The sequence below is a fragment of the Lynx rufus genome, unplaced genomic scaffold (genome assembly GCF_022079265.1).
Source record: "Lynx rufus isolate CCGP_SWC_20201006 ecotype Redwood Valley unplaced genomic scaffold, mLynRuf1.p SCAF_5, whole genome shotgun sequence".
NCBI classification, from domain to species: Eukaryota; Metazoa; Chordata; class Mammalia; order Carnivora; family Felidae; genus Lynx; species Lynx rufus.
Window position 1 is genome coordinate 69,399,666 of NW_025814867.1, and position 12,155 is coordinate 69,411,820.

The 12,155-nt window shown below is 35.6% G+C and overlaps 1 protein-coding gene across 4 annotated transcripts in view; it reads right to left on the reverse strand.

The window, feature by feature from the left end:
• The window catches only part of TBL1XR1 (TBL1X/Y related 1), a 177,984-nt gene that overhangs the window by 68,853 nt on the left and 96,976 nt on the right, over window positions 1–12,155 (reverse strand). The window contains exon 1 of one of the 4 annotated variants that reach the window (XM_047099703.1): window positions 2,036–2,117. The exons of the other annotated variants lie outside the window; for them this stretch is intronic. The gene's annotated coding sequence lies outside the window, so the exon portion shown is untranslated. Of the gene's footprint in view, window positions 1–2,035; window positions 2,118–12,155 lie in introns of those variants that run through there. 4 annotated transcript variants of the gene reach the window in all.

The window sequence follows — 12,155 nt, forward strand, 5'->3', positions numbered from 1 at the left end:
TTTTGAACGTACTTTACCCATAAGGTGCATATATTCAGGTGTATCATTTAAAACCCTTGCATTTTTAGTTCTTTGTTCCAACTACACGTGCTGAAATTCTTCTATTCTACAAATGTCATCTCCTTATGAAAGCCTGTTCACATACCAACATCATAGTTGTGTTGTTTTTTGTTTTGTTTTGACTCTTGTGAAAACCTGGCAGTAGTATAAGATTACTAGACTAGAAATCAGAATGTTGATGTCTTCTTTCAAATGCTATTGCTTTTGACATTCAGATATTAAACCCCTGAGCCTGTTTCTTGTTCTGTAAAATACAAATAAAATTAACCTACACACCTCACAGGTAGGTAAGAATGTATGGAAAACCAATTATAATTTAAGTGCTAATGCTGTCATTATATTACGTTTTGTTACACGTATTATACACATATAACCACAAATTATAAATATTTTTTTTCAAGTTTATTGATCCATTTTGAGAGAGAGAGGGATTGAGTGCTACCAGGGTTGGGAGAGAGAAAGAGAGGGAGAGAATTAGAAGCAGGTTCCACACTGCTAGCACAGAGCCCAATGTGGGGCTTGAACTCATGAACTATGTGAACATGACCTGGGCTGAAATCAAGAGTCAGATGTTTAACTGACTTAAGACAGCCAGGCACCCCTAGAAATTATAAATATTTAAAAAGACAGTCTATACTTCATATCTAGCACCTAACACATAGTAGCGATTCAAATGTATTTTTTAAAAATACTTCATAAGCCATAAAATACAGCTCTCCCACTCCAGCATAAGAAATATAATCCACACACAATTTATATATAATTATGCATTGATTAAACAAAAAAATCCACAACCCTTCTCCCCACAGATACATTTTCAGGAAAACTACTGTCACATGACATTTCTAGACCTCTGATGTAGTTCACCTGAAACCCAATTAGTTATCTGGCCGGTGGACAGGGGTCCTTTAAAATGGCTGATAAATAACTAGTCAAAGAATGCCAAAACCTTTAAAATATATATGTAAGTGCTGTAAAGTATCCGTGTGACTGTGATGTGGTATCCTGTCCATTCCAACAAATTTAACCAGCATTCATAGATGAGCATTAGTGCTTTAGTTTGCCCTAAAATTGTAAAGGTTGATATCATGGTTATTCCAGTGACATTAAGACAACAGATTAAAAAAAATAAATATACAAGAGAAACAGGTTAATTTTCATTGAGCTGAAAGATTTTGTTTTTTTCCTCCTCTTTCACAAAAGCAAAATTAATGTTGGCCAATGTTCATAAAAATTCAAAATAATATGGAAAGTGGAGTAGAAACAGCACTTTGGTCCTACAGAAACCTGTAAATCATAAACTTACTATGAGAACTTGAAAGTCCTTGAGGTACCCTTGAAAGCCATGTTATCTTAAACCAGAAAACAAGAAAGCTACCAAAGTAGTAAAGTCTTGTCTATAGGACACAAGAAATCAACTTGAACAAGCACTCACTAGCCAAAAATGGGTCAATCTGAATATCAATACAAAAAAAACCTCAAGAATCTAAAATGCAAATATGCTTATCTAAATCCATGAGTTCACAGGATAAACCACTGTTATAATTATGTAACACCACTGGCTAATATTTTTTGGCATTTTATTATCATAAAAAATTTTTTTCATATCTTGTATCACACCTGCTCTTAGATGTAGTATCTATGCTCTCGTACATACTTGTAATTCATTTTTTAAATCTAAATTTAAAACTCTACAAAATCATCCCTGTCATAAATTTTAACTTACTGTTGCTATCGTGCCTGGTAAAGCTACAGTGGTTACTGATAAGAAACCTTACTAAGAGTTTAACTCTTAAAAATGACGGTTGAATGCCAAGAAGTAGTAGCAACAAACCAAAGTAACTGGGCTACATTATGGACTAAGACAGGTATTGGTAAAAAAGGAGAATGAGTTAGACAGGAATGATGAATAGCAGTTGATTAGAGCAGGAAATCACTTTGCGTGTTTAAAAAAAAAAAAAAAAAAAAAGCTCACCCTGTATGTGATGTTGCCGAGTTCCATAAACAAACATCAGGCAGCATGATGTAATAGAAAGAGTCCTGGACTGAGTGAGGGGACCTCTGTTCTAGTCCAAGGCCTCAGTTCCTCATCTGTAAAATGAGGGTTCTGAATTAGATATCTGCGAGGGCTCCTCTAGCTTTCACACTGAGGGATTTTGTGGACAAACTCCGAAAGAAGAAATAAAATGTAGAGTTTTTGTTAACAGTGAAGTTAAACTGTTAACAGTGGAAACAGGAGGTGGGAACAGAGACGAAAACAATTTTCATAGAATTTTAAACTTCAAATAGCAATTATAAATTTATAACTGCTAGAAAGGTTTTTATAATATACCTGCCTTAGGAGCATAATCATCTAAGCTAGCTAGATTAGTAATGAGTGACCAAATTATGACCTGAAAAAAACCTATTCACCTTTGGCCAGTCAGATTGCCCAAGTAAATCTAGAAACAGTGCAGAAACACCTTTGGGCTAATGATTACGCTAAGTGATAAAAGTGCCTCATAAGTGTCCCTAATTAAGTAACTGAACAAAAAGATGACAAGGAAAATGATTAAAGTAAAATAAACACCAAATTTTAACATGTAATAAAACACAATAATTTTGCTTGTGATATCCTCTGTATTAATGAGTATATTTTCCCTAAGCATAATATTTATTTTTTTCTGACTAGCTCTCAAAATAGAACATGGCTTCTTCTGACAAAGCTAATTGAAATAAACCATTTTTTTCCCCAGTGACACACAGGAACATTTAAAGAGTGTCTGTAAGTTTTCTACACTGAAGGAAATCAAGCTACTACCAGTAACAAATAATAGAAAGGCTCTGGTGCCTCAAAAAATGAGGGGTTTTCTAACTGCAATCACCTACATAACATTAACTGCCTGGTCCTAGTAAATCCTTCTGGGTCTAACAAACAGAATACTAAATTTTAAGTTCATAGATCAGGTGACATTCTACTTTATTTTTTGCTTACGTTCTTACCTGGCAGACTTAAAACTCCAGGGACGGCAGAACCAATAAACATACCACTGTAATCAAGAATCTATCAAAACTCTACTCTTTTAAAGGATGTAATCTCTCTCTTTTAAGGAATGTAATCTGTGTCTTTTAAAGGATGTAAAGACAGGATGAAATATTCAGTGGGAAAAAAAAAAACTTGCTTTTTAAAGCTTGTTTTTATGCAAATTACTTAAAGTGACTATAAAATAAATGCCGTACACCCAATTCTATTAATTATTCATTTGAGCATTTCACCTTGGCAATATATTGCCTAATAAGTTATTCAGAATCACTAATAAAATTCCTCTCTGGTTGGCAGAAACAAAGGCAAAAATAAAGCAGTCTTGATGAAATTTGTTCTTGGCTAGTCTTAAAATGGTGGTGATATCCATGTGTCTGAGATAAAAATCTGTGAAACAAAATTTTCCTTTACATTGAATTTACTTTCCGTTTTCATTTAGGTATTTTGATTTACAATCCTAATGAGCTGACTAAAATAACCTTACACTTAATGGCAAACAACAGAAATCAGGATGGACATGCAAAGCATACTTTAGAGTTCTATTTTGAGCATAAGCTGTTTTCAGCAATTTTCTCCATCTACCTTACTGACCCCCAAGACTCTTCCAGAGACTTAAAATATTAAACTTATTTACTGACAATAATATTATTACTAATGATAAAATACTACAAGCCATATTGGTTTCAGCCAGTATTATACAGATGTAAATTATCTCCTGCAAAAACTCAGGACTGACTGAACCACTGTCTTAAGATATTCTCCTCCAAGAAGGGTTGGCACCAAGATCAGCAGCTAAAGGAGAACTTGGAATTTTAATAACTAGTTGGTATGTCACATGAAGCCCACTGGATTGTTCCTCACTAAATTTCTCCGTAGAACATAAAAACATTTGTTAATTCTTTCCCCTACTTAGAGAAGTCAGCACACAGTACAATTTGCTCAAAGACCAAAACACTTCATTTACATATCAATAATACAGAATTCATGGAATATAAATGGCTATAGCTTTGAAAAAGTTCTACTATCTAGAAATGGTAATTCTCTTTATATTATTGCAATACAATTGGAGAGAAAAAGACAAAAGACCGAAAATAAGTCCAAATCTATTTTGATCACTCAGAAAATAGGAAACTCTGTAACATAATTTCATATATAACACAGTTTCATATAACTTTTTATGTTCTAAAATATATCTAATAACTGCTTAGTTTTGTTGGAAAGTCTCCTTTTATAAAGACTGGGTAAGAAAAAAATGCCAATAAAAAAGAAACTAAGATGATCAAATTAATTGCTAAAAATCCCACATCTTGGGGTGCCTGGGTGACTCAGTCGGTTAAGCATCTGACTTCAGCTCAGGTCATGATCTCACTGCTCATGGGTTTGAGCCTCCTGTTGGGTTCTGTGCTGACAGCTCAGAGTCTGAAGCCTGCTTCGGATTCTGTGTCTCCCCCTCTCTCTGCTCCTCCCCCACTTGCACTCTGTTGTGTGTGTCTCGCTCTCAAATATAAATAAAACCATTAAAAATTTTTTTTAAATCTCACATCTCATTATTACATTTTATATTTTAATATTAATGTTTTACTTTTCTCTCATCCTCACCTGCTTAAAATTTATTCTGATATATACATTTTGAAAATGAAGCCTTTCAGAATAGATTTCCTAACAGTAAATAAATGGAGGATAAGAAATGAATTAGTATTTTATAAACATTATACTTGATACTGGATATTACATTATTTCATTTTTTATTTTTGAGAGACAGAGCACAAGCAGGGGAGGAGAGAGAGAGAGAGAGAGAGAGAGGGAGACACAGAATCCTATGAACTGTGAGATCATAACCTGAGACAAAGTCAGATGCTTAACTGACTGAGCTACCCAGGAGCCCCCATGGTTATTATATTTTTATTAGCACTATACTTCTCTCCCAAAACTTTATAAAAGAACCACAAAATTTTGCAACAATGATCATATGCTTTTTAACCTACCAACTCATTAACATACTATTACTATATTCCTAAAATACAGATTTTTAAAAAACAAATTACTTTAGCCTAATAATTCTAGCATAAAAATCATGCAACATTCCTCTTGATAAATAAATACAATGCACTTAAAAGAATGTGTTCTAGGGGCGCCTGGGTGGCGCAGTCGGTTAAGCGTCCGACTTCGGCCAGGTCACGATCTCACGGTCCGTGAGTTCGAGCCCCGCGTCGGGCTCTGGGCTGATGGCTCAGAGCCTGGAGCCTGTTTCCGATTCTGTGTCTCCCTCTCTCTCTGCCCCTCCCCCGTTCATGCTCTGTCTCTCTCTGTCCCAAAAATAAATAAACGTTGAAAAAAATAAAAATAAAAAAAAAATCTTTAAAAAAAAAAAAAAAAAAGAATGTGTTCTAAGTCAAACTTCATAAGTGACAACTGGTCAATTTAAAAAATGGAAAGAGAATCTAATAATTGCCTCTAATAGTATTTTCAAAAACATATTCAAAATAAGCAACCCCAGGGATTCCATATCCCACTCATCATACTTGACTCTGAGCATACTCTAATTATGTATCCATCCCCTCAGAATTTATGTATTATAAATGATCTTAATAAGCCTTTGCTGTATCACATTGAAGTAATCAAATTATTTGTGTGGGGGTATGTTTTGACTTACTTTTATTCTTTATATTTCTGTATCTTACTGCATCCTTTAAAGTTCAGAACTCAGAAGGCAGAAAAATGTCACTCATAAAATTTTAAAGTATTTTCAAATTTAAAAAATATCAATTTTGATGAAAGCTACTAACAACCTATTAAACAGGAAAGTGGTTTAGAAAAATACTACCCACTAGTATTTTTAAAACATTTTATTGTGAAAATTTTCAAACATACAGAAAAAAAATTTAAGACTGTATAGAAAATATTCACATAGCCACCACCAAGCCTTTAGAATTAACATTTCCTTGTATTTGTCTTACCATCCTCTCAAATGATCTTAACTTCTGAACCATTTCAAAATAAGTTGCAGATCAGTACACTTTCCCCATATATACTTCAGTTTCTCTGTCATTAATTATAGTATAGTGTTTAATACAGTGTTTCTCTCAAAGAAAAAATTTACACAAAATAAAATGGATAGATATTAGACTTACCATTCAATGATATACTCAAGTAATGCAAATCCCTAACAGGATACAGGGTATTACCACCACCCTAGAAAATTCCCACATGCCCTTTCCCACTTAATCCTTGTCCCAACACCCATGCATCCATTTCTAAGCCCTCCAATCACTTTTTTTTTTTCCAACATTAGTTTTGTTTGCCCTACCCCAATACAGAAATATGTAAGTTTGCCTGTTTGGGGGACATCACAGAAATGGAATCATAATCATGTCCTAGTTTTCTGTAAGGCTACGTTCACTCAGCATGATGTTTCAGAGATTAATCCAGGTTGGTGCAAGTATCAATACTCTCTTTTATTACTCAGTAGCACCGTGTTATATACACACAGCAGTTTATCTATTTTCTTGTTGACAGACATCTGAACTGTTTCCAGTTTAGGGGTCAGCCACATATTTGGCAGAGTTTATACATAGAATCTGGTATTCCACCACTGTGGTTCTTTCTTTTCCGGAATTTCTTCCCTCTTCCTCCTGCTAGACTGCCATCACTCTATAGCTGCTGTGGTATTTGTGAATTTGATCTCATTCCTCAAGCCAGTAAGACTGCAAACAAGCCAAGAGGAGTCTGCCTGAAGCAAAACACCATCAAGATGAGAAACTCACCCAAGGCCATTCCCTTTTTTTAAGAAACCACTCCAGTCCAGTTTCTACTTGTTTGTGTTTGCCCTATAGTGTCCTCATGTTTTTTATATATTGGCCAGAGACCGTAGTCACAATTTGTGGGAGAATTTGTTCAGTAGGATCTTGACTTCATTTTTAAAATTATAACTCCCTATTTTTCCACTTCAAAAAAGCTATAATTGATAAATCTCTTTTTGGCTTTTCTTTTTCTCCTCAGGAGCTTGACTGATCCAGTCTCTTTCTATCTGAAAAGCCAAACTAAACCAAGAAAAGGCCTCTGGGAGCCACAGATTATGAGAGCTGGAAGAGGGAATCCTGTAACTCTGTACATGAACCAGTACAAGTCCCAAAGGCATCCCAACACATGTATGAAGAACACACCCAGAGAAGCTAAGGTTTTGAGACCTTCTGATAGAAGCCACTCTTCAGGTACCACACTAACCCTGAGTGGTGTATGCAAGAAGTAGACCAAAAGCAGCAGGGCAAAGGCTTTGAAAACTGAACTGGTGCTAGAGACTGACAACGCCCAGGCCACAAACACTGAGAACGTGCAGTTCTCATGAACCTAACCATGCTCATCACCTGTTTTAATTTAAAAAAAAAAAAAAAAGTCAACATTCTCCTGACAAGACACAACACAAATTTATTTTACATACACAGAATCAGGAAAATCTGACCAATTCTCAAAGAAAAAGACCACAAGAGATGCCAATCTTGAGATTACCCAGATATGAGAATTATCAAACAAAAATGTTAAGGCAGCTATTTTCATCCATCCTCCCCAGGGTAAAAGCATACACTTATAATGACAGGAAACACAGAAGTTCTCAGAAGTACAAAGTAAAAAGAACCAAATGGAAACTTCACAACTGGGAAAAATTTAGGGAAAAAATGATTTGACAAGTGTAGACAAAGGAAAGCAAGCACTGAATAACTGATCTTCAAAATAAGAAAATAACACAAATAGATAAGAAAGAAAATCTCATCTTAATAAAAGAAAATTTTCCTGACATTTTGCATCTTTAGCACTGACTAGTAATGGGGGTAAAAAAACATCAACACAAAACCTAGACATCTCTAACTAAAATGCTTTAATCCTTATTCTGTCTCCTCTTGAGCCCCTCTGAAAGCTCTCATGATTCACCTTTGAAAAATATTCTGATTCTATGAATTTGTAGGATATACAATTTTTAAGAACGCTGGACTACAAGTGAGGACATCTGATTCAAGTTTCGGTTCTGTAACCATGACAAAATACGTAAAGTGACATCACTTCTCTAGGCCCTAATTCCTTATTTGTAAAATTAGGACCTACTTAGTGAGTGATGACAACTTACTTAGCTGTATAACATAGACCCATTGTTAGAGTAGGCAATTAGTTAGGTTCTAACAGAATCCCTGGAGGCCAGCAACAAGGAAGTCATTGCTGGCTATGGGGAAAGTCAGAAGCCTGGCAGCAGCACTCTACATCAAACCACATCAAACCTCATCAAACTGGACAGGCTCAAAATAGCAGATGAGACGACAGGAAACCCTGACCAAATAAGGAAAAAAACTCCTAACACCTTGCATCCATGCCCAGGTAATGAATATTCCACCCCCTAGTTAACAGCTCTCAATAAAAGATAGAGACCCAACAACCCCCAGGTGCTCCAGCTTCTCTCACCCTAGCTCACATCCCCAGACTGTATTTTCACTTTAATAAACTTCCTCACTTGTGTCACAGTGTCACATATCTGTCCTTGAACTCTTTCTTGTGACAAGACCAAGAACTTTTGATGACACCTATGGGACAGGCTGGGTCTCCCCCAGTTCACCTGGCAACACCATGAACTAATTTTAGGAATGCTTTGAGGGTCACTCCTGTTTCCCCAGATCTTAGCATTAGTCAAGTTCTTCACTGCTCTCATTACTTGTTTCTGACAAATAAGGAGAACCTATGGTCAGGTAGCTGTGACTGGCAAGGTCTAGGGCAACACTATTAACAGATATAAAAGGCAAGCCACAATGCAAACCACATTATGTAATTCTAAATTTTCTGGTAGCCACATGAAAATTTTAAGGAGAAACAGGTGGCAATTATTCTACTATTTAATTTAACCCAATATATAACCCAAATGTGATCATTTCTTATAATCAGTATTTTAAAATCAAGATTTTTCTTTATCTTTAAAATCCAGAATGCATTTTATATTTATAGTACATCTCAACCATGACTAGTCATATTTCAAGTGCTCAACAGCCACATTATCACTAGTGGCTACCACAACTATAGACTGCAGGTCCAGATGTGGAGGTGGAAAGGGGAGGAGGACACAATGGCAAACAAGGGCCAAGGACCAAGGTGTCTCAATGAGTCACCTCTCTGTCTCTCTCTGTCTCTCTCTCTGTCTCTCTCACACACACAAACTTATTGGTGTTGGTAAAAAGGTCATCCCCACGTGGCAGATAGATCAGAGAAAGTTTGTTCTTGAAATAAATTTCCATCTCTACTATGGGGAGTAGCCACTATAAAAGAAAAAAAAAAACAGGTAGATAAATGGCTTACATATCATTTCCAAATACATGAACTTAAAGTATTTATTTTGGGTCACCTGGGTGGCTCAGTCTGTTAAGCGTCCTACTATGGTGCATGTCATGATCCCGTGGTCTATGAGATCGAGCCCCGCGTCAGGCTCTGTGCCTCCCTCTCTCTCTGCCCCTTCCCTGCTCATGCTCTGTCTCTCTCTCTCTCCCAAAAATAATAAACATTAAAAATAATAATAAACTATTTACTTTTATGAAAGCCACTGTTTATTTTATCCTATCCACAGTTGTAGGGAAGTATAATCATGTAGGGAATATATTAAAAGGCATTATAAAACAATTAAATGATTTTAAAGATTAGTGAAGGAAACACAAAATATACTTCACAAGTTCACAATTTTCAAATCAAATGCTTTACTGTGACTTAGTTTCTGAAATTTCAGCTAATTTATCAAATCTCTCCTTTGAATGAAAAAAATAAAAACCTTAATTTTTTGAATAAATTTATGAATACTGAAACCTCTATATTTTTTAAATGGATATAATTTCTTTTGTTTTGAAGGACAGTATAACAATTTTATTCCTTAAATGTTTCTCATGGAGAAGGAGAAGTGATCTTTGTGAGAACCTATGGTCCCACCCCAGTCCCATCTCACCATGGTTCCCATCTCTGTATTAGAACAGTAGTGCAGACACTCTCAGGAAAGGACAGAACTGTGGAAACAAGACCTAGTTCAGAGCTATCTCTACAATTTATCATCTAAGTGATTATAAACAGGAATAACTGTTTCCTCATCTATAAAATAGAGATATTAAAAACCTCACTAAGTTACAGAGACTTATTTAAATAAGATATTTACACTCTATCACAGAACATTCACTCATCCTTCCATTTCTGTTCGGATTTTTATTTACTTTCTCATTCATCAAATAACTTTTAAATTAATCAAATGTCTTTTGGTGTCTCCAAATACTTTACACATTTGAAGTATTTCTATGTAATCTACTCTAAATTCGCAAACCCTTGTGTTCTAAGTCATTTTTTAAAAGGGTCAAATTATAATAAAATGATCCCATTAAACATCTGACTAGAAACAAATAATATAGTGAAATAAGAGCATTAGCATTTTTTTTTTTTAATTTAACGATCCTGCTTATAGGAGAAAATGGCAATCACAGGAAGGAGAGAAACTAGTCATTGTGAAGGATCTCTGTTCCAATGAACCAAAGGAAAACAATCAAAAGATACGACTGAAAGTAACTGGCTTAAAAAGGCAGTAACTGGCAGAACATGGACAAGAGAATAAATAGTACATATTAAAATCAGAAACTCCTGTCTGTTACATACCAAACTTTACTATGTTAATTTCCTTTCGGAGCAAAAAATTAAAACTTAAATAACAAAAAAAATCCATTACTATCCACTGGAAAGATGGATGGATTGATAAAAGGAAGAATGGTAAAAAACAGAGACTCCTAATGGCTTCAATACCTTCAAGAAATTTGCAATGGCCTGTAGCTTCAAATGTTATGGCTGTATTGCTAATATTAAAGCACGTGGCCCACCCCTGAATGTGTTAGAACCTACCAGTAAGACTGAATTTAACATAGTACAGACTGTTTGAAAAGTTTGAAATACTTAAAAATAAGGCCAGAAAACAAGTGAAGATAGGATGCCCCGCCCCCCCCTTTTTTTAACAAAGAGAGAACACCCAAGCACCCAAAAGAGGGGGGGATATGAGGCTCGATCCCATGACCCTGGGATCATGATGTGAGCCTAAATCAAGAGTTGGAAGTTCAACTGACTGAGCCACCCAGGTGCCCCAAGGACACTTTTCATTTTATTTTTTAAGTCGTTTTTTTTAAATGTTTATTTATTTTTGACAGAGAGAGAGAGACAGAGCATGAGTGGGGGAGGGGCAGAGAGAGAGGGAGACACAGAATCCGAAGCAGGCTCCAGGCTCTGAGCTGTCAGCACAGAGCCAGATGTGGGGCTTGAACCCACGGACCACGAGATCATGACCCGAGCCGAAGTCGGACACTTAACCGACTGAGCCACCCAGGGGTCCCTAACATTTTTCCATTTAACACCCATTCTCTACCTCTATGTGAGTTTTAAATTCTTGCTCTCATTCTATTCTGGGTTCCTTGAGATAAGAAGAGAGCTAGCTACATTTTGTTTCTGGTTGCATGGTGTCCATATTAAAACCTAGGGAACAGATGCCAAAATTATGTGAAGCATGAAGATCAATTTTTAAATAACAACAGCAACCCACCATAACAAGTTCTACTATTACATTTAAGGTAAGGCTTAAATCTATGTAAGAATTCAAGCTTTCTTTGACTTTCAAATGATAGATAACACAATCTTTCAGGTTCCATTTTAGTTACAGAAGCCTCACATCAAAGAACAATCATCCAGTGGTAAGATACAGGGGATTAATATAAATCCAACGTGCATTTTACTACTGATTTGAAAATTAATTCTCCAGAGGCATAAATTCACAACCAAATGAATATGAATACTTTATACAATGCCATCTATATAGTAATGCCATTCATTCTTCACATTTAATAACACCACTTCAAAATCACATGACAACAAAAGATGATAAATAATGACAATGAAGTTTTCTACAATGAATAGAACAAGTTAATTCACAGATGATATAATTAAAAAGTAGATAGTAGGGGCGCCTGGCTGGCTCAGGTGGTTAACTGTCCGTCTGACTCTTGGTTTCGGCTCAGGTCATGATCTCAGTTTG